This window comes from Protopterus annectens, chromosome 8.part0 (genome assembly GCF_019279795.1).
Source record: "Protopterus annectens isolate FY-2018-M chromosome 8.part0, PAN1.0, whole genome shotgun sequence".
Taxonomy (NCBI): domain Eukaryota; kingdom Metazoa; phylum Chordata; order Ceratodontiformes; family Protopteridae; genus Protopterus; species Protopterus annectens.
The window spans coordinates 1,151,764,429-1,151,789,032 of record NC_056741.1 but is presented as its reverse complement, the minus strand read 5'-3'; the positions used below and the strand labels follow the sequence as shown (position 1 = coordinate 1,151,789,032).

The 24,604-nt window shown below is 44.5% G+C and overlaps 1 protein-coding gene across 1 annotated transcript in view; it reads left to right on the top strand.

Moving 5' to 3' along the window:
* LOC122808416 (survival motor neuron protein-like) overlaps positions 1 to 24,604 on the top strand; it is a 797,372-nt gene that overhangs the window by 747,622 nt on the left and 25,146 nt on the right. The window lies entirely within an intron of this gene.

The window sequence follows — 24,604 nt, the reverse complement described above, 5'->3', positions numbered from 1 at the left end:
TCTCTTGTTTTCCGCCTTACTGAACTAGAGTAGTCCAGTTTCAGAGTTGCTGATCCCTGGGCTTTGTTTTAGTTCCTGTCACTGATCCATTGCCTTATTAGGAGGAGGAAGTTTCTTTGCTTACCAGTGGGAGTGGGAAGCACTGAGGCCTTTCTGTCCGATTTGGTGAAGTTTCAGCCGAAACTAGTAGTCCATTGGTCATTTTGGGCCAATTCCTAGCTCCTTTCAGCCCCTGCTATAAAACACGCTAAACAGCGTTTTCCAGCTTGTACCAACTCAGCACAGATCCTCGTGGTGGCCTGCAGAGTGATCCAAGCAGCAGAGAGCTAAAAGAGTGACTTTCTACCAGATATAAGTATTTTTGTGGCTTTCCCACTGTTATTTAAGCTAGCGACTGCATTTCGCCAGTTTTACTGCTACTTTAAGTGATTTCTGCATTTTACACTGTTTATTGCACTTTAAGTTACTAATTGTTGCAAATTGTTTCTGTAGGCTACACACTAAAGTGCTAGCGATTTACAGCATTTATAGCATTTACTGTCTGTTTTTTCCTTGTCTCTGTAATAAAACAAAAAAATCTCTTGTTTTCCTGCCTTACTGAACTAGAGTAGTCCGGTTTCAGAGTTGCTGATCCCTGGGCTTTGTTTTAGTTCCTGTTACTGATTCATTGCCTTATTAGGGGAGGGAAGTTTCTTTGCTTACCAGTGGGAGTGGGAAGCACTGAGCAGCCTTTCTGTCTGATTTGGTGAAGTTTCAGCCAGAAACTAGTAGTCCATTGGTTGTTTTGGGCCAATTCCTAGCTCCTTTCAGCCCCCTGCTATAAAACACGCTAAACACGCGTTTTCCAGCTTGTACCAACTCAGCACAGATCCTCGTGGTGGCCTGCAGGGTGATCCAAGCAGCAGAGAGCTAAAGAGTGACTTTCTACCAGATATAAGTATTTTTGTGGCTTTCCCACTGTTATTTAAGCTAGCAACTGCATTTCGCCTGTTTTATTGCTACTTTAAGTGATTTCTGCATTTTACACTGTTTATTGCACTTTAAGTTACTAATTGTTGCAAATTGTTTCTGTAGGCTACACACTAAAGTGCGCTAGCCGATTTACAGCAATTACTGTCTGTTTTTTTCCTTGTCTCTGTAATAAAACAAAAAATATCTCTTGTTTTCCGCCTTACTGAACTAGAGTAGTCCAGTTTCAGAGTTGCTGATCCCTGGGCTTTGTTTTAGTTCCTGTTACTGATCCATTGCCTTATTAGGAAGGAGGGAAGTTTCTTTGCTTACCAGTGGGAGTGGGAAGCACTGAGCGGCCTTTTGTCTGATTTGGTGAAGTTTCAGCCAGAAACTAGTAGTCCATTGGTCGTTTTGGGCCAATTCCTAGCTCCTTCAGCCCCCTGTTAAAAAACACGCTAAACGTGTGTAAGCTGATATTTAGCTGAGTTACCACTGTTGCACACAAGAGCAGCGGCGGTTAAACAAGGTTAAACTATTTGGGCCATCTAAATTCCACTCTTCCAATTTTCCCTTAAAACTACCTTCCTCGAGCTGTACTGCTGATCTAACCAGCATATCCTATAACTGAAAAGTTCATCTCTACTTGATTCCCAAGTAGACTATTCTCTATCTGTAAAGCCTAGCACTTACTCCTACAGTACTTGCACCTTGATAAAGCACTCTTATTATAGATAGTACCCCACCAGCCTAAAACCCACTTCCCGGAGTCCTTTGAAAGTCTCTTTATCTACTACTTCTAGTATGTCGAGGGATCAGTTGCTAGTGTCCTCTCCAGCTCAACTGGTGAACCTGGGAATATTGAGGCAATGTTACAACTGCCTCATGTACACAGACAATCCTCTCCTTCTCCCACAAAACACAAATACATGAGAGATGCAACTATACGGCCAAACTGGAGGCTGAGCTCTCTCAACATAGGACTGGCAAGACCAGACAGGAGGAGAAGGTAACCACACACAATACATACCCAGTCACACATGGTACCATCACAACTTCAAATCATACACATACTCACACAAAGACATACTGGAGGCTCTGATCAAAAATTTACCAAAACAGCAGAGGCCACCAAAGCAGACACCCAAACAACTACCACCTCACGACCCAACACATGCAACACATAGACCACACAGTCAGAGTGTCAAACAGTCACAGCCCTTAAGGCCAAACAAAATGCCAGACACACTTGTCATTGGTGATTCCATAGTCAGACACACTGACGTCCCGCTCACCAGACTGAGTAAAGAGAAGGTCACAGTAAGCTGCCTGTCAGGCGCTAGAATCCGCCACATAACGCAAGCACTCAGGTCTCTCAACAGCAGGTACAAGTGACTCAGTCATTGTCCAAGCTGGTGTCAACGACCTGAGGCACCTCCTTGGACTACATGAAAAGGGACATCGAGGAGCTCTCTGATTATGTAGCCCAGGCAGGTATGACCCTGGCCTTGAGCAGTATCCTACCTTCACCTAGAATGATGCCACAATACAGTGATAAGATGATCAGCTTTAATAATTGGCTTAAATTCTGGTGTCATTCAAAGGGGATCCAATGTCTGTCTGCCTGGGATGACATGCTGGACAAGCCACGCTGCTTCGCAAGGGACGGCTTGCACCTGTCACCCTGGGCTTCCGGATATTGGCAAAGGCTCTTGCCACCCCATAGTGCCTTTTTAGGCAAGGCTCAAATTCTAAACCTACCACCCTAGAACACCAAAAGGAAAAAACTAAGGGTAATGCTGCTCAATGCCAGAAGTCTCAATCTCAAGATGCACGCACTCGAGGCCCTTCTCAATATGGAGAACATCGATGTCTGTGCTGTGACAGAAACCTGGTTCAAGGCTCCTGAGAGCACCCCAGCACTAACAGGTTTCACCTCATATCATGCTCCGCCCCAAAATCCGGACAACACCAAGAAAGGAGGGTGTCCATATTCATAAAGGACACCCACACCTCAAGGTTGGTGGCAACGCATGATGCATCGGAGACCATCCAGGTGCAATTAACCATAGGCAAGACTGCTCTGCAATTTGTAGCATGTTACAGGCCACCCTCTCAAACTCAGGAACCTCACATGGCCTTCCTGAAAACATTGGAGGGATAAATGTATCTCCAAACACCATCATACTAGGTGACTTTAACTACCCTAATATAGACTGGGAACACTACTCAAGCCCGAACACTCTAACCCAAAGATTCCTGGAGTTCATAAACTCAAATGCCATGGAACAACTAGTCACCATCCCCACAAGAGGAGAAAACATACTTGATCTCATCATCACGAACATGGGATCAAAATGTTCAACACCGAAGTATACCCTCACTGGTGAGATCAGATCATAAACTAATCTCGCTGGAGGTCCTCATCCCGCCCCACCTGAAACAAAAAGACCACAGTGAAAAACTTCTCAAAAGCCGATTTCACACTTCTAAAAACTAGTGTGGTCTCCTTTAAGGCCCCTGAGCCAGTGGTAAACATTACTCAAACCGCTGAATCACTTACAAATGCCTTCTACCAGCACCTACAGGACTGCATGGATCAGGCAATCCCAAACAAAACTAAGACTCTCTGTACCAAAGGCAAGCGTCCAGTCTGGTGGACCCCAGCCATAAACAAGCTCTACAACAAAAGGAGGAAGCTACTACAAGATAGAGCAAAATCCTTGAAAGGTAAGACACCTTTGATCATTATAAGTAAAAACTAAGAGCTCTCATAAAATCATCCAAGGCAAATTTTGAGAGAAAAATCGCCAAGGACTCTAAAGAGAATCATAAGGCCTTCTTTAGCTATGTTAGAAACCTAGGAGGAAACTCCCAGATATGCTCAGAATTAGTTCAAAATGATGTGAAAATTACTGAACCTACACACATTGCCAACATACTGGCTGACAGGTTCAGTGCAAACTTCTCCCCTCCCCCAAAAGGAGAGATATCTATTCCAGAGGATTGTAGCCCCCAAACATCTCCAACGCCCAGGTGAGAACTGCCCTCACTAAGGCAAAAACACAGCATCCATGGGACCGGATGGTGTCCCCGGCTGTGTGCTTCATGAACTCAATGAGGAATTAAACCCACAGTTAGGACAGCTGTTTAATCTTAGCCTCACCTCAGGATACGTGCATCCAAGGAGTGGCGCACGGCGACTGTGGTCCCACTTCATAAGGCGGTGCCTCCACAGACCCTGGAAATTACCGCCCATTAGCTTGACAAGCCTTATCTGCAAAGCCATGGAGAGGATCATAATGGAACTCATAAATAAAGACATAGGGAACTTGCAGACTTTGGATCCAACTCAGTTTGGCTTTGTCAAAGGCAGATCCTGCCTCTTAAACTTGGTTGACTTTTTCGAGACAGTCACCAAGGCCATTGATGAGGGAAAGGCAGTCCATACAGCCTACCTCGACCTGGCAAAGGCCTTCGACACAATACCCCACTCAGGTATCATCGAAAAACTCATCAGCTTGAATGTAAACCCATACATCACAAGATGGGTTGCAAACTGGCTAAGTGACAGAACCCACAGGGTCAGAGTTGCTGGAGCCATGTCAGACTCAAAGCCTGTCACAAGTGGTGTCCCACAGGGCTCAGTCCTGGGTCCACTCTTGTTCGGCATCTACTTTTCTGAAGTACAAGCAAACACAGGAGGGTTATGGCTGACAAAGTTTGCAGATGACTGCAAACTGGGCCATAGTCGAAAACACATCTGACACAGATATCCTCCAGAAGGGCCTCACAGAAATGGATAACTGGTGCCAGAGCCATGGCCTGAAGTTAAACGCCAAAAATGCATAGTCATACCCTTTGGGAAAAACAAGGCTACCCCTAGCTACCATATAGGTGGCAATCCACTGAGCACAGAAAAAGTCATCAGAGATCTGGGGACCCAGGTTGACAGTAGCCTTCGTTTGACACTCATGTTGCTAAAGTAGTTAGGAAAACCTTCTATATCACCCACCTGATCATGAAGGGATTCACATCTAGATCAAGGGAGGTCATCGTCCCCTGTACTCATCACTTATTAGACCTATGATTGAGTACAATGCCCGCTCGAATGTATCTGACCAGACACCTGCTGCAGCTTGAAAGGCCCCAAAAGTTCCTCACCAAAAGGATAAAGGGTCTCAAAAATATGTCTTATGCTGCCCGACTGAAAGAACTCCAGCTCTATTCAGTCTCATACCGCTTGCTCAGAGGTGACCTGTGCCTGACATATAAGGCCATGTCAAACCCAGATTTGATGAATATGCTTCACCTCAAAAATCTAGATCCCTCAGAACCACAAGGGCGGGAGACTTGAACCTTGACACGGTTATAAATAGAACGTGCTGGAGGGACAGATTCATCACCCAGAGACTCCCTATGCTGTGGAACAAAATCCCGGTACATGTGAGGCAGAGCACCTCTCTGGTCTTGTTCAAGAGGAATCTTGACCAATGGATGGGAGATTGCAGATATACCCCAGGGATTACTTCAGCGTCACTGCTTGACAGAGGCACAGCAAAATGATAGGCATAGTTTTTATTCAAACTAAAGGGGTGGCGAAAGCCACATAACTATGGGCTAGGCTTATAAATGCCCTTGGGCAGATAGCCTAGTATGAACCTATGAACCTATGAACCCATAATCTAGTACAATGCCTCATATGGGATGTACCTTACCTGACACCTGCAGCAGTTAGAAAGACCTCAAAGGTACCTCACCAAGAGGATAAAGGGTCTCAAATATATGTCATATGCTGCCTGGCTGTAGACACCCCAGCTGAATGCAGTCACATACTGCCTACACAGAGGCATTGCATGCCTGTTGTAGAAGGCCATGCCTAACACAGGAGTAATGGACATGCTCCACCCCAGAAAACTCAAAGCCATCAGAGCTGTGAGAGATGTCAACCTCAACAAATAATGAAATAGGATGTGCTGGTGGGACAGATACATAATCCAGAGGCTCCCCACACCCTGGACCAGAATCCCACTCCATGTTAGGCAGAGCCCCTCACTGACACTCTTCAACAGGAATCTTGCCAAGTGGATGGATGATTGTAGAGTTACACTGGGGGTCTTTACTGTGTCATGTCCAGACAGAGGCACAGCAAAGCAAATCATAAATGGCCATAATATTCACATAGCAAGGGGTGGCAAAAGCCACACACACTCTGGCTAGGCTAACAAATGCCCTAGGGTGGATAGCCTAGTATGAACCTATGAACCTATGAAGATACTAATTGTACAGGACACTAAGGATAATCCCAAGGCTTTCACAACTGATGGTAGGAACCATGTTGGGAATTCACAGATATGCTCTGAATCACACAAATATCACAAACACACACACATATTGCCAACATACATCCTGACAGGTGCAGTGCAACCCCCGAATGCAGAATATCTATCCCAGCAGACTGCTGGCCCCCTGACATCGCAGATGCTGAGGTAACAGCCAGCATCTACCAAGCAAAACACACAGCAGCAATGGTATGAGATGGTGTCCTGGGCTTAGTGCAACATGGACTCCAAGATGAATGGAATGCCAAATCACACTACTGCTCACTGTCAGCCTTACCACAGAATATGTACCCAAAGAGCAGTGTACACCAACAGTGGTCCTTCTCAACAAAGGTGTTGCCTGAATGGATACTGAAAACTACTACCCCAGAATCCTGAGAAGCTCGGTCTGCACAGCTATGGAAAGGATCAGCATGTACCACAGACATAAAGATATTGGGGACCTACTGACACCGGACCCTACCCAGTGTGGCTTTCTTAAGTGCAGATCCTGCCCCTAAACATGTTGGACTCAATTGAAACAGTCATTAAGGTCATTGATGAGGGCAATGTGGTCCACACAGCGTAGCTGGACCTTGCAAAGGCTTCTATTCAGTACCCTACGTGTTCATTATAGATTAGCTCACCAGCTTAAATATAAACCCCTATGTCAGTAGAGGGGTTGCAAACCAGACCAAGGACAGAACAGACATGGTCAGACATGCTGCAGCCATGTCAGACTATAAACCAGATATAACTGGCATCCCACAAGGCTTGGTCCTGGGATCTCCCTCGTCTGGTATATATGTCCCATAGGTACAGGCAAACATGGTAGGACTGTGACCGAACATGTTTGCAGAGGACTACAAACTGCTCACCACATATGATCCACCAGCTGACACAAGCATCCCACAAAAGGGCCACATAGAAACAGACAACTGGTGCCATAGCCATGTCAGCAAGCTAATTGCAGAAAAGTGTATAGTCAACCCCCGTGGTTATACAGTAAGTGCCCACCAATTACCACATAGGTGTTAACCTATTATGTAGTTAACATGTAATGAGAGACCTGGGGACACAAGGTGATAGATATCCTGCATTGGACAAACATGTGCTGTAGTGTTTACAGAAACATACCATATACCCACCTAATCATGAAGGTTGTCAGATCTAGGTAAGGGGAGGTCATTGTGGCTCTGCAGTCATCCTTCATCAGCGGTACAATTGACTACAATAGCCCCTGTGGGATGTACCTCAGCAGACACCTCCATCAACCGTAAAGTTCCCAACAGTACCTCACCAGGAGTATCAAAGAGCTTGCACAGATGCCATGTGTTGCCTGTGTTGCTGGTATCAATAAACATGCTGCACCTTGTACAATCTGAATGGCAGTGAGCTATGCACATGAGAGACCTGAACCCCAGCACTGACTTACATAGGACAAGCTGTACTGCATGATCCATAACACAGAAGCCACCCCCACCCATGAGTGAACTCCCAGTACAGGCTACCCATAGAGTCACTTATCAATCTTCCTCAATAGGAATCTTGATGAGTGGATGGGAGATGGTAGCTTTATCCTGGGTATCACTGTCATGTCACAGGTAGACAGAGGCACAGTATACTAACCATGACATATGTCATGGCAAACTCCACTTACAATGTGTGTTGAAGGACAAACACACTCTCCAACTAGCATTAGACATGGACTAGGGCACATCGCTAGTGTTTGCAAATGTACACCTATGTTGTGGAATACACTACCAATGTTGGACAAGCCTGGTTTAAGTAGTTCATATCTGAACAGAATGCAACATGGTCAGATGTACACAACTGGCCCCTAACCAGGCTGTTGTGCTCACTATCGAAATGTAAAGCAGTGATAGCACTAAAGCCCAGGATACTGTCCACCACAGTCAAAGTACTACCAGTACACTATACAGTACTACAGTGTTAGGTCAGTGTGAAAGGATGTTGACAACTGTATGCAAAGTATCCCATGCAAACACTGCAGGCACAGTATAATCCTGTTGTGTTCACACACAAAGCAGTTGTACAGTAACTACACAACATGACACACAACACACAACCATAAACGGGTGATATTTGTTGAAGTTCACACTCATCCACAAATGTGGTGGGCTGCAGAGTCCAACATATGGAATGCTCACACTGGGCATGCTCACACACTGATAAATGAGACATATGTCAGACAACATGCCATGGGAAGGCTGAACTGGGCATGCTCACACACTTAGGCCAAATCTCAGTTTAGCAGTTGGACACACATATCTGGTATTTTTATGTGTTATTCCAGGAACCAACCACATTACAGCAGTCTGCCCAGTGCACTCAGTTAAATGACTACAGAGACGTGATATAGTGGATCCCTCCCATATGCAAACATCTTCCACAGATGCACAAGTTGTTCATACAAACAGGGAATGCTATGGCAATAAAGATGTGCAAACAGTCTATCAGCAACAAATAATGTGCATTTGACAATTAAACATATGGGTGTAGAGGTCAACACTAGGCTGTTTGCCCTAGGGAATGACAGCTTAGCCAGAGTGTGCTTGGTGTCTGCCTCCCCACAGGATGCATATTCCCCTTTCTAAACACCGATGATGTCAGCACCCTATAAGTACAGCAGGAGAAAAGAAACTTCCCAGTAATGCGAATAGCGCTCTGCTAATGCGTCCGTCACAAGTGTCATAACATAGTTAGGTAGGGGTTTGAATCCTGCAAATGCACTGTGTGTGTGTGTGTGTGTGTGTGTGTGTGTGTGTGTGTGTGTGTGTGTGTGTGTGTGTGTGAGTGGGGTTGGTGTGTGTGTAAGTCTGTGGGAGAGAAATGTCCCTTTTGGCAACTAAGAAAACACACTACAGGATGCACATTCCCCTTTCTAAACACCGATGATGTCAGCACTCTATAAGTATAGCAAGAGAAGGGAAACCTCCCAGTAATGCGAATAGCGCGCTCTGCTAATGCGTCCGTCACAAGTGTCATAACATAGTTAGGTAGGGGTTTGAATCCTGCAAATGCTCAGTGTGTGTGTGTGTGTGTGTGTGTGTGTGTGTGTGTGTGTGTGTGTGTGTGTGTGTGTGAGTGGGGTTGGTGTGTGTGTAAGTCTGTGGGAGAGAAATGTCCCTTTTGGCAACTGGGAAAACACACTACAGGATGCACATTCCCCTTGCTAAACACCGATGATGTCAGCACTCTATAAGTACAGCAGGAGAAGAGAAACCTCCCAGTAATGCGAATAGCGCTCTGCTAATGCGTCCGTCTCAAGTGTCATAACATAGTTAGGTAGGGGTTTGAATCCTGCAAATGGCAAGTGTGTGTGTTTGTCTGAGGGGGGTTAGTGTGTGCAATTGTGTGAGAGGGAAATGTCCCTTTTTGGCAACTAGGAGAACAGACTACAGGATGCACATTTCCCTTTCTAAACACTGATGATGTCAGCACCCTATAAGTACAGCAAGAGAAGGGAAACCTCCCAGTAATGCGAATAGCACACTCTGCTAATATGTCCGTCTCGAGTGTCATAACATAGTCAGATAGGGGTTGGAATCCTGCAAATGGCAAGTGTGTGTTTTTGGCTGAGGGGGGTTAGTGTGTGTGAGGACAATGTCCCTTTTGGCAACTAGGTGAACAGACTACAGGATGCACATTTCCCTTTCTAAACACTGATGATGTCAGCACTCCATAAGTATAGCAGGAGAAGGGAAACCTCCCAGTAATGCGAATAGCGCGCTCTGCTAATGCGTCCGTCTCAAGTGTCATAACATAGTTAGGTAGGGGTTTGAATCCTGCAAATGGCAAGTGTGTGTGTTTGTCTGAGGGGGGTTAGTGTGTGTGCAATTGTGTGTGAGGGAAATGCCCCTTTTGGCAACTAGGAGAACAGACCACAGGATGCACATTTCCCTTTCTAAACACTGATGATGTCAGCACCTTATAAGTACAGCAAGAGAAGGGAAACCTCCCAGTAATGCGAATAGCACACTCTGCTAATGTGTCCGTCTCGAGTGTCATAACATAGTCAGATAGGGGTTGGAATCCTGCAAATGGCAAGTGTGTGTTTTTGGCTGAGGGGGGTTAGTGTGTGTGAGGACAATGTCCCTTTTGGCAACTAGGTGAACAGACTACAGGATGCACATTCCCCTTTCTAAACACTGTTCAGCTGAAGGCCATGGCTCTGGCACAAGTTGTCTGTTTCTATGATGCCCCTTTGGAAGATGCTTGTGTCGGCTGGAGAGTCGATTATGGTGGCCAGTTCGCAGTCATCTGCATATTTGGTCAGCCACAGTCCGTCCGCGTTGGCCTGTACCTCCAATAAATATATACCAAACAAGAGAGGTCCCAGGACTGAGCCTTGTGGGACACAACTCGTAACTGGTTTGGAGTCTGGCATGGCTCCAGCAATTCTAACCATGTGGGTTCTGTCCTTGAGCCACTGTGCAATCCATCTAGTGACATAGGGGCTTATATTTAAGCTGGTGAGCTTCTCTAGAATGCCCAAGTGGGGTATTGTGAAGGCTTTTGCGAGGTCCAGGTAGGCTGTGTGAACCACCTTCCCCTCGTCAGTGGCCTTGGTGACTGTTTCAAAGAAATCAACCAGGTTAAACCTGGTAGTGCTGGTGTGCTCTCAGTAGCCCTGAACCAGGCATCTGTTACTGCACAGATATCGATGTTCTCCATGCCAAGGAGTGTTTTGGGTGCATGCATCTGGAGGTTTAGACTTCTGGCGTTGGGTAGCATTACTCTTAGTTTCTTATCCCTTGTGATACCTATGAAGGTGGGTTTGTCATTTGAGCCTTGCCTAACATAGGCACTATGGTGGTAGCAAGAGCCTTTGCCAATATCTGAAAGCCCAGGGGTGACAGGTGCAGGCCGTCCCTAGCGAAGCAGGTAGTTCAACAGAAGATGAATATGTGAAGGTGTAGTGCCTGTGATTAGTTAGCAGTAGCATGTATGACTGCTCACGTGGACACATGCCAGGTAAGTCATATGCACTGTGTCACAGGCAATGTACATGTGAACAGGACAAACAGTGACATCCTGTCAAGTGGGACATCGACATACATATAGTAAGCTATGCAGATGGCACTAGGAGTCCACAGAAGCTCTATAACCATGCATTGCAGGTGTGATCAGTATTCCAGGGTAATTGCAAGCAAACATGCATGCAAACAAAGCTACAGTAAACAGGGCTGCATGTAGTCCATTGTACAACAAACAAGCTGTACCAGTTCCAGTAGGTAACACTGCAAATATGCAGGCACTATGCACATGTACATGGAAATACACGGGTCAGATGGCTAGGGTCCAGTCTCAGTGCACACAAGTGTACAGACCATGTACTGTCAGGATGTACAATAACTGGATGGAAACCCATGTGCTCATACCTGCAGTAATACACATGTCAAATAACAGACACTGAGCCTTCATTCAGTGGTTCCATACTTAGTAGGATGTATGCTATCTGGCCTGCCACCACAGTATCCCTGACATATATGGGGACTCTCCCTCCTGTGACAGTTAGTTTTGTGTGTTGGGGCTGTCTAGCATGGTATGAGATGTGAGCATGCAGTGCTAGGGTGCTCCTGTGTGTCCTGTACCAGTCGTGTAGTACTGCACACATATCAACATCCTCAAACATCTGCATTGCAGAGTCCAGTGTGGGCAACATGCCACTTGCAATTTACATGTCCATCATTGCGTATTATTACATTCATTACCTTATCCCCTGTGCTACCTATGTATGTAGCCTTCTGTTGACATCAATACCACCAGTATGCCAACATGTGCAGATGATACACTATGGTACTTACCATGGGTGTAGACAATAGGACATGACAATCACACACTTACTGCATCAGGCATGCTGTGATATACCCATAATTAATTCAGCACACAGTACTGTTAACAACATGATACTATTACTACACATCTATGTGGTCACCCTGTGCATCAGCAACATGTTAACCTGTACCTGCACAGTTGTTACAGATTGCAGGAGGTGGCACAGTTTCATCATATGCACAGGGTGTGAACTTGGTATGCCTGAGTCAGCCACCGATACCACCAATTGACATGTATGTGTATGTGTGTTGGTGAGGGACAGCAGTAGAAGGCGGGGCAATGTTGATGCAGTGTGTGCGTGTATGCGGTAGCCCTAGGTGTTGTCAATTCGCATGTGTGTATGGATGCACACAGTTCCACCTCATGGCTGCCATATACTGGTGTTTGTGGACAGCCACAGACAGACTGTACCTGCCAGGTCATACAGATCAGTGTCTGTGGCCACGGACACGGTACCTGTGCCTTGCAGAGGTGCTACGGACCATATCCAGTACCAACCCAGACTGGGTACTGTCATCAGAAGCAGGTGTTCGTTGACTGGACACAGATCCCTGTCGGGCCCGGCCAGAGCCACGTGCACGTGGTCTCCTGGGGCGGTCTGATGACAGCACAGACCCAGCATTGCTGGGGCTGCTGCTGGAACTACGGGGGCGGCCGCGGCCCTGTTGTCGTCCGCGACTGCCAGCTGCTGCTGTTGCTGGCATACGGCCACGTCGACGCCTCAACCGCCCACCATCGCCCTGGCTCATGGACATGTAGTTGTGGAACCGGTCTAATATGTCCCCACAACATCTGTCTATGACATCGGTGAAATCACGGATGGCAGCCGCAATGTCACGCATACTGTCATTCATGGCTGTGCGACATGCTGTCAGCTCCCTCAGACCCTGTCTGGTGTACCGTTCCATATGTGACTGTGCCTGCATGACAGCCCGAAACATAGCTAAGGTTGTAAGACCTCTGTGGGCACGTCTGACAGGGGCAGTACGCACGGATGCTCCCACGAGAACCCCTGGACATCTGTCTGTGTGGTACCATCTCTGGGCCATGCCCATGGCTGCTGTGTGGGGAGGCATGTGCCACAGATACCACATTACCCTGGTCAATGCCCACTGTATGCTGTCCATCACCTAGGGACATTGGTGACAAAGGGTGTATTGGCAGGATAACTGTGCGCATTGATGGGGTCGACAGCTGTGTACTGTCAATCGGCTGACCAATGGCGGACCCTGGCATACTTTCCTGTGCCATTACACAGATGTCATCATTATCAGTACCCACGGCACCTGATTCAGGTTCCCTGCTACATGACACCAGAGCAGCAACAGAACCTGTGGGAGGGAAACAGGACACACAGTTTACAATGTCTACACATTACCAGTGATGCACACATGCACAGGTGCACACATGCACAGGTGCACACGTGCACACAGTTTCACACAATTGTACAGTACTCAGTATGCGTGATATCAACACACAGACACACCTACATGCATACAAAGAGCACTAAGTGAGCCAAATAGTACTATTACTATCAACACTATTACAGGAATTGTTAATACACACTCACCAGCATGGATAGGCTGCATTGCTGTTATACCAGAGGGTCCTGCAGACGTGAAGAAACTAATGTCAGTGGGCACAACTGTGCCATTGTTACTGAGTATGATACAGGTCAGTAGTACAACAGTCGCCTTTCACAGATCAGCTGCTAATATTGAGGATATCACACTTGCACATTAAATACTATGGTGACAGCTACAAACGAAGGACACACCTCACACATGCATTAACTACCAGTGTACACAACAGTCAACTATACATATGGCATATTACCTGCACGTTCACTGTCTTGCTGCTGCGTGGCTCCAGCCTCCATCATAATGCATGTCTGCTGCTGTTGTTGTTGCTGGCGGACTGGAGCCACTTCACTCATGAGTAGTCCCTCCAGCCTGGTGAGTGGGGGATGTGTAGCCACCCCACCACCTGTGGCGACCTGTTGCCTGTGGATATCCGACGCACGCTGACAGACATGTCTGATTAAATCACTGCAGTGATGTCGTACCTGCTCATATGTCCTATTATGCGTGCCTATGTCATTTACCCGACAGACAAGGTCTTGCCACAGTGCAGCCCTCTCCTGCTGATTCTGGCTGGTGCGGGAAAAGAGTATTGCAAAATCCCGCACCAGGCTCTGGTGTATCTCCTCATCCTCCGCTGTGGAGTAGGTGGGATTCCGCGGGTGGGCCATGTACCTGAGAAAGAAAATAACCTGATATCAGCAATATATGTCAGCAGAATTTGGCACACATACTACACATGCTACTCGACTGTTATGATACAACATATCTCACATATATAGCATCTGTCTGTCTATTGGTGGATACACATGTAAATGGCCAGGTATCAGTGCTCAGCCAGCAACTGTGCAACAGTACCTGGCACACTCCATACGACATACTACCAAACCCCAGCAGTCAGAACACTGATTCAGGTCAAGAGCACCTCCTCACTGTGGGGGTTTGTATCTAGGTACTGTATGGCCTACATCATCAACTACTGTGAGCTGACCACACACTGATTGCCCTGGATATACATATCCCACCTCCACCACCAGCACAAACGACTATAGTGCATAACATTACAGATGCAAACTTTACACTTTGTAACAGTGACATGGTATCCTTTCAGCCCACTGGGCCAGTGGCAGATACAACCCACAATGCTGACCCCTACACAATTGCTTTCTACAGACATCTCCGAGAATGCATGGATCATGCAATCCCATATATGACCAAGACACTCTGCACAAAGGGACAGCATCCTGTCTGGTGGACCCCAGCCATAGACAGCTTGTATTACAGAAGATGGAAGCTACTGCAAGACAGAGCATAATTCCATAATGGGAGGGCATGTCTGAGCAGCACTAGTAAGGATCTATTTTCCATCATACAAACATCCATGGGCAACTTTGAGAGGGAAATCAAGAGGGACACTACAGATAACCAGAAGGCCTTCTTCAGTTATGTTAGCAACCTGGTCAGGATCCATCCTCTATGCCCATAGTTAGTACACAACAACACATATTTCACTGACACCACATATATTGACAATATTGTGGCAGACAGGTTCAGTGCAGGTGTCACCCCGCCCTCTCCCCCAAAATAAGACATAGTTATCCCAGCTGACTGTAACCTCCCTGTCATCACAGATGTCCAGGTGAGAGCCAACCTCAGGACAGCAGAATACACGACATGAATGGGACCTGATGGTATCCCCAGTTGCATGCTACATAAACTCTGACAGGAGCTAAACACACGTATAGAAGTGCTATGTAACACTAGCCTGACTACAGGATATGTACCTGTACACTGGCGCACAGCAGCAGTGGTTCCACTCCACGAAGGAGGCACCTCAACATACCAATACAATACAACACAATACATTACATTACAATACAATACTATACAATATGCTATTGCCACTGGGACTACAGCAGCGTACTGTTCTGCTGCCCTGACCATTGTGACACATGTGGTGTGATGGTACCTGCTGCTGTCACACAGTTACACAGGGTGACTCATATGGCATATTACCTATCTAACATTCAGCAGGGGTATGTGTGACATGTACTCATGGGGAGTCTTGCTTCTTAACACTGTGTGGTTTATTGCAGGGTATGTCTTATCTGTGGGTAGGAACTTTTACCTCCACATGTGCACTCTTTTGCAGTGGCACAGACGACACACAGCAGACATTTAGGTTGTGGATGGTGTGAGGTGTTACTATGGTTGTTGGACATCTGTCATGGGTGTGACTTACATTGTAAATCTGGGAGTGGTAACCTCTATGTGGGTAGTATATGTGTACTCTGTGGTGTTGTCAGTTACTGTGCATTGGTAATGTGTTTGAGTGCATTGTCACAGTGTTGTACATGTCACTGTGTCCTTCTCCATATCTGTAGCTGTCATGTGAGGTCCATACCATGGCATCCATTATGTGGTGTGGAGGGGTACACCGACCTACATGTCCATAGCTGACACACCATGTCCGCTGACACACACCATTTGCAGGTATTCCAGGGATAGTGTGCCACTGTGAATATCATTGGGGCCACTATTGTACACATTTATGACCCTGTTCACCCCTGACACATGCAGTGGTGGGCAGCCAATCACATATCTGGTGGTTACTGCTGTAGGTGATTTGGAATGTGGTATGGTACTCCGGTTTTGACACTGGTGTTCACTCCATGCCTTTGTCACCAGGCACCTGTTGCAATACATCTGTACACATGTGCCTCACTCAGAATTTATATACATCTCTCTCTCTCTCTCTATATATATATATATATATATATATATATATATATATATATGTCTGTATACATATACACATATATATATTGATGTACATATATTGCTATAGATGTGGAGAGGGGGGGACACAGAGGGAGTGTGAGTGACAGAGGGGGTGGGACAGGCTGTGTTGAAGGTCGTCACATACAGTCATACCTGTAGATAGTCAGACCAGTCTGTCTATGTATATGTATCTACATATATCTATATCTGTATGTGTGCATTACATAGATATGTTTGTACAATATTCTATCTACATCTGTCTATGTATTCCTACATCTCTCTCTCTATGTATGTATACATATATGCATATCATATATATATATATATATATATATATATATATATATATATATATATATATATATATATATATATATACACATACATATGTTGACATACATACGTATCCATATGTTAGACAGGTATATCAACATGTTTGTCTACCATACTGTATACACACACTAACATACTGCTAAACATACATAACTGTGAAACCTACTTTGTACATGGCACTACAACCTACAATCAACCAACATTGATATGTGCACATAGATGCTCTCACATACAAATGTATGTACAGACTTCACTGATAGTTGCTGTATGTCCCCTGCCCTTTACACATCTTCATATACATATGGATACAGACCAATGACACATATGGAGGGTTCACAGTATGTAGACCTTTATAGTATTACTTTACATTACCTGTGTTTGTCATAGCTGCTTGTGTTGCCGTCTGGTTCTCTGTCCTGCTGCTCCACTTCCCAGTTGTCAGCTTTCAGGTGGCTGTTGCTGAACAATTTGTTTGTGTCTGCTTAATTGCAATTTTCTCTGTCTCTCTCTCTCTCTCTGTCTGTCTCTCATGTCCTTCTCAGGGTGCAATGAAAGTATTGCATGTGTGGACTGGGAGTACAGCATACTTTTGTAGGTATCTGCATATGCCCATGTGATGGCCTCTGCACCAATTGTTAGCCAGCATTTGCTAATTGCATGCAGCCAGTTGTGTACTGATTGCAGTTCTCACTGTGATTTCAGAACAGTGCTATAAAAAGGTATGTGAGATAGGCATAGCCCTTTCAGATTTTAAGGGCAGGGACCATGCTCTTATGCTGTGGACAATGTTCTGTGAGTGTAAAGGTTGGTATCTCTCTCATATTTCCAGGTGTGTTGTAGATTAACATTCCTCCATTCATTTCTCCAGTTTCCTGTACTAACTGTGTATGTACACTGACACCTACAACTACTACTACTGTTAATGTGTGTGTGTGTGTGCTTTCCTTTCACTTTTGCTTGCACTTTGTTGCTAAGGCTTCAATAGTTGCCCTTTACAGTCACTACTTGTATGCCTGCTAGGTGTCCTGACTGTAGTGTGCTGCTGTAGCTTTCCTATTTTCTATGTACATTCACACCTTGGAATGCTTGCTATATCTGCTAGGGTGTTACAGCATGCAGTGTGGTCTGGCCATGGTGTGGGCCTTGACATCTATTAGGGTATTTGAGTATGCTGCTGAGCAGGCCCCAGAGACTTTCAGGTTCATCTGTTATGTGCCTCATGGAATGGTACATATCAGTGGGGTACACCCATTAAAATGTCTGGTATGCTGCAGTTGTGACTGTGGGTTAGCATGAGCATATGTATTACTACACTTTTTCTGCCATGCAAGTGATAAATACTTTCAGGACTCCATAGTTACCATTGCATGTGTTACACCTTTCTGCCTACTGTTTGTACATTTCACATGGGGTCTGTGGGGCATCCCTGTAAGTCATTCACTGTTGCTATGTCTAGGCTCTTAACTATTCAAATATGGTGGTGTCAGACCCGTCATGTGTACAGATATTTGCAGGTTGTCCAAATTTCTGCCTCATATTTTGGTCAATATCTCATGCACACCTTTTTCTGGCAAATCACTCTGGGCTCAAGTCAGAATATGGTGACAAACATTCAAGTTTCAGACTGTATACCCTTCCAAACATCCCACAAAGTGCAGACCCTGTTACTCTCTGAACTGTCTGCATTTGTTGTAACATTATTTGTAATGTGTCCCTGGTTTTGAGCCTTTGCTCCACATATTTTATTACTTGGTCCAGATGTGTTCCTGTAAGAGGTTGTGGGGTATGGGCAGTGCTTATCCTGCTGTGAGTATGTGTGGCTTGCAAGGTGCTATAGTGACATTATTACCTACTAGCTTCCAACTAGCATGGCTGTTTCTGTTCACACACTACTATTATGGAAATCCACTAGTTTTGATAGTAATTCTAAATGGCATGCTTTGTGTACTACACATCTATATTCCCTTTACATTCATTCCTACTATTACATGATATATTTATTTTAGCACAATGTTCTTGTATAAGAGTCATGGCTTAGTGGTAAGTCATGCAGACTACTGTTTCCAAGGTCCTGGGTTCGGGACTCACAGTGGGATTTTATTTTGCTTTTGAACTGAGTACAGGACCTGTCAATCACAGTGACTAAGGCACTTTTAAGCAGTTGTAACCGGGTTAGCGCTGGTTTGCGCGGAGCTCATGCATGCGCACTGGCGGTTAGCTCCGCGCACACCCGCTTACAACCGCTTAAACGTGCTTACTCATGCGCACACCCGCGCTATTTTCTTTGAAAGAAAAGAAAATGGGGAGACAGGAAAGTGGTGAAAAAGGGGTCACAAAGAGGGTAAGACAGTAGGGAAACAAGCTTGGGATGTGCAGGAGGGATGTAGGTAAGGCCCATAGCTGCCCATTTATTCATCAGCAACAGCTGTGCATATGTATGTAATTTGGTGTGACATTTGAAACCTTCCACCCCTGAGAGAGGTGTCAGGACAACAATAATACTTGTTGTACAGCCAATTGTAATTGATAGGTTCCATGTCCAGCAGACATGTGTTGCGGAATGGGCAGCTATGTATGGGGCGTAATTTTTTTGTGGGTACAGAGTGCCCCTTTTTTTTTTCTGGTGAGAGTGGTATGTCAGGTGAAGGAAGTCGGTACAGCTGGGGAGGTAGGTTGGGTAGGTAAACAGACAAGACAAACAAGACGCATACAGGGGCGGTGTATGACATGTGTGGGGGGGGGTTACGCAATTGACGGGGACGGAGGTTTGGATAGCCAGAGCCCATGAGCCCACAGATGGCAACAGTGGAACTGATATCCCCACCCATAGGCAGTTGCCACTGTTCCTTCACTGCCCAGGACGGGGCTGTGCTGGCGGCTGTGTAGGCGGGGCAACAGGCATGCCCGTTAGTTGCGCCACCCGTGCCTCGAGCTGGCGTAGGGGCTCGAGAACAAAGTCCCGAATCTCCCTACGCTCCACAGTCCGGACGCTACGGAAGGTGAGTGGTGGTTCTCCTCTGGCCACACTTGCATAGGGGGGTGAGCCCCATCCTCTGCAGCGCTTCCACCCGCAGGTGGCACAGGGCCACCGGAGGAGGGTCCGGACTCGGCACTACTGCCAGGTGCACTCGCCAGCTGAGGTGGGAGAGGTGGGTCCGCTGGAACCCGCCTTCCCTGTCGTCCTATGTTTTGCATTATGTCATGACAGTTTGGGTTAGTGACATATAATACCATTCACAATTAGTTGTAACAGCATGCATTAGTATTCCCATTAACCAAACACCCAGATATTCACACCATTGAACAGCGTGCATAACACATGCATAATTTGAACAGAAATACACAGTCCAACAACATGCAGGGTTAATTGATGGCAACAGGCCATCAGGTGTGGATGTATGAACAGGGCAGATGCATCAATGGACATGCAAATATATATGACCCAACAGGACAAACGTCCAGGGGTGTTAATTGTGATTGCACATACCATTTTCACGTGGAATGTGTTATATGTGGTTATAGGGTGGGGTAAAGAAAGTAATATTAACACCTTCGAATAACAATACATATGCTGTACATTTCTAATAGCTACAGTTATATACACACTACTGTTCTAACTACAGTTTCCTATATGATAACTATTTCAACTTGGTGATAGGACTGTTACTACAACATCAATATACATTTGATGGTTCTTCATACACATTCATATCTAGCTTTGTTCAGCTACATCATCCTGCTACATTTGCTTTATATAGCTGTAGACAAGTGTGGATGTTTGGTATATCAGACAATCATCCTATCTGCATATTGCAGACTGAGAGCAACATATCCAGATTTTGGGATACACATTCCAGATGCAGCAACACTTTGAACAGATTTTGCTGTTTGGTTTTGAATCTCACTTGCATTTCATTCTGTCTTGACTGCAGTATACTTTATTCAGGGGTTATTACTACTGTATTGCTGGATTCATGACACTTTCTCACACTCTCTCACTTGCTTTCATTTTACTATTCAGGATGGTACTTCTAGGCTTTATTGACATGTTTTACCAGTAGTTATTACAATCCTTTCTAGCAGTCTCACTTCTGTCATGTTTCAGTATTTCCACAGGGATATATTTCACACATGTGATTTCATCATCTTCTGCAGCTATACTTTTCAGCCTGCTGCAGGTTGTGTACTATTTTCTTACAGGTAGGGCATTTTTATTTCAGAATATATGTCAGACAGTTTCATTTTTTGGTTAAACTTACAGGCTGAAAGCACTTTTGTAATCAAGCAATTCTTGCATACACTTTCACACTGTTAGTTGCAGATTTTATTCCTTACTGACTACACTGCACTCTTTTGCTGACTGTCATACTTTTATATTTCTTTACAGTTACTGGTAGTGGATTACTGACCTGCCTGGTGGCGCAACCGCACCAGCCTATCGCCATAGGCTCTGCGGTTCGCAGAACGGACACCTGCAGCTGTAATATAAATGAAGTAATATTGGAATACACATCTCCATAATATCAGCTAGTTTAATTTCTTACATACATAATTAAATGTTACTTACTCAGTAGTGGGGCGTTGGGTGTTTGCCGGGCCTCCTGGATCCAAAGGTTCAGTTGGTCCTGCTTGCGTCTCTTCAGGTCCGCATGGTGGTGACGGACCTGCTCACCAGTCCTTGGAATCCCTGTGGCACTGGTGAGATCATGAGCCAACCGGTCCCACGCCTCGGCCCTGTATGCTCCCCAGAGGACCTGGCCCTGCATGAGTTGGGCCTCATGATTATGGACTAGGAGCCAGACCATGTACCTGGACTCCTCAACACCCCACCTCTGTGCTCGAAAGCGACTACCCTCTCCTACTCCTGTCATTCTGCCTGCAGGTCAGTTCTACAATCGTTTATGCTGTGTATTCCCGCCTATGGGGCTTATATAGCCCGTTTTTCCCGCACATATCTGTGATTGGCCATTTTGGAATTGTATCAACTTCAGTAAACCTGCATTGTCATGCTGCAGTTTGTATTCATTCCTATATTTAGCTATTATTGCATTTCTAGGTACTGCTGTCATGGCTTAGTGGTTTGGTACCTTGACTATGGTGTATAGTATCCTGGGTTCGAACCTGGCCACTGCTTTTTATTTTTCATGACTGTCTAGACATGCTGAGGGGTGTGTCTGTGTAAAGGCAGTTTTGATACAGCTTGCTCAACGTTGCCCGTCGGTTAGCTCGTTTGCGCGGTGCGCAGCTCCGCTGCTTTAAGCCTCATTTGGCTATCTGCATGCATATTACGCTCAGCTCAGTTAGGGGCACATAGATTTAGCGTGTTAAACCACTGCTCAGCTACGGGCACTCATTTTGCGCCAGTTAAACCACTGCTCATCTACGGGCACATGCACTCACTCTGTTAAACTGTAGCTCAGCTATGAGCACATCTGGCATTTTTTCTTCTTTTGTTACCTCACATGTCTTCAATATAAATGGGCTATTTCATTACATTTTACATAAATTGTGGTTTTATGTGTACATATTTGTCAGGGACTTGTTTCCTGCTTATTTTGAAAAAAAAAAAATTGGTGTTGTTGGGGCTCGAACCATGAATGCCTGCTCTTCAGCCAACATCTCTACCGTGACGCTATTGCTTCCTGGCTTATTTTGCATATTTAGTTCTTATATGCTTTCCCACTGACTGCTAACTGTAGCTGCGCTTGGCACGCGCCAGCATAACAGCGCACTCACGGTTAAACATCTTTACAATTTTAAAAAAATATATAACATGTTCATTTATATATATTTTATGTTCATAGTCTGTGGGGGCATGTGTTGTGTTGTGTTTATTCACATTTCCGTGGACTCTGTTGTGGGTGTTTACTTTGGGCACTTTTACACTTCTGGGGGCGTGTCCGCTTGCAGGGCTCAGCCTACGGACACGCCCCCTACTGTCTTACACGGACCTTGTTAGACTTAGGTGTGATTCAGCATGCTCTCATGAATATGCAAAGCATGCTGACATCACTCCGTTCAACTGCAGTCTTACACGGAGGCTTCGTGAATCCTGGGGGCAATCTTTCCTATTTATTTGGAGAAAGTTTGAACAGTAACTTAACTGAGTCTGAGTCATCCTTTGTGTCTTGTGAAAGTGATGAAAGTAATTTGATCAATATTGTTTTTAAACCAGAGACCAACTTCGTGCCCCCCTTTTATGAGTAATGTTGTTAGGAAGTTTTTTTATAATGTTTTTCATTATAATGTTCAAAATTGTTTTGATAGTTTTCGTAAATGTAAGAAGTTGTAAATTAAATAGGGATGAATAGGGAATGAACTTAAAAGTATTACAACATAGTAGGAATAGTGGTGTTTTAAACCCTCTGATAAAGAGAAGAATATTGTTCTGTTACATAAAGCATTATGTTAAAGTGTAAAAAGTGTTTAGTGTTTGCAACATTTAAATGATCTTGTTTATGAAAAGAACTAATATATATGTTATTTGAAGATGATGAATTTAAAGTACGGTTATTACGGGTGTTAGGTTAAAGCTTTTATCAGAACAGGATGCTCAATGACTGTATGCACATGATGCTAAGATTACATGTTTTTGTTTACCAAGCAGGATCCTCCAGGTCAACCGATTATTTTGGGGTATGTTTTTGTTTTTTTGGGGAAAAAAATAGTGAATATTTGGATAAGTTATCAGGATATGTGAAAAAAATCATCCTGTAACCAATATTGTGTTGCTTTAATTAGTATAAAAATAAGAAGATAAAATGGAAGGATGATTATTACTGGGTAATAATGGACATAGAATGTATACATACAAATATTAGGTACAGTATCGTGGTTTACATGCAGTTTTATACTGTCTGAAGGATTATATATTTGTGGTTATAAGAATTACATGTTTGATGAATGTTGGGATAGACACTGCAAGGTACTGTGATGGGAGCATTATTTGCACCTAACTTTGCAAGCTTATTTATGGGTTTGTTTGAGTTAGACTGTACATATAGACATGATTCTTTTATAAATAATGTAGTTCATTATTTTAGATGTTAGGTAATTTGTTATTAGTTTGTGCAGGTAATTACAGAATTTTAGATTTTTTTACAAAATATTAGATAAACTAGATTTGACATTATTTTTGTGTAAGACTTGAGTAAACATATATTGAATTTTTGGACATGCATTTGTATGTAGAAATTAGTGCTCCCATACCGAATTATTTAGGAAAAAGAACTTAACTCATTTTTTTCATGGTGATAGCTGTCATTGGTTCTTCTTAAAGGTGAATGTCTTGAAGCAAAGAGGCTTTGTAGTAAAATATCTGACTTTTTCCTACTTGACCGATTTACTTTTGTTAAGAGGTTATCCATTAGATGAGGTTAAATCTGCCTATTTGGAAGTAAGACAGAAAACTAGAAAGGAAAGATTGAGTGAAGAATGAAAATGTCTGTAGTTATAACTATAATCAATTAAATAAAAGTAGTAACTGTGTATGTACATAGTGTTTTCTGAAATTTTAGTCTCTCTGAGAGAGCTTTGGACAATTTGATGATTTTAGATTCTCTAACATAGGTTTAGGATATCGTAGAAACATGGTAAAAGTTTTGCACAGATGTTACTACACAGTTATTTAAAGAGAGTAAGGAAAGTGATTTTAAATAATCCAACTTTATGTGGTACATATCCTTGCGGTTCTTGTAATGTTTGTGATTTTATTAAAAGTAAAATTGAGAATATTAGTAACACAAAGTTTATTTAGAGAGTTTTACGTGTAACACCAAA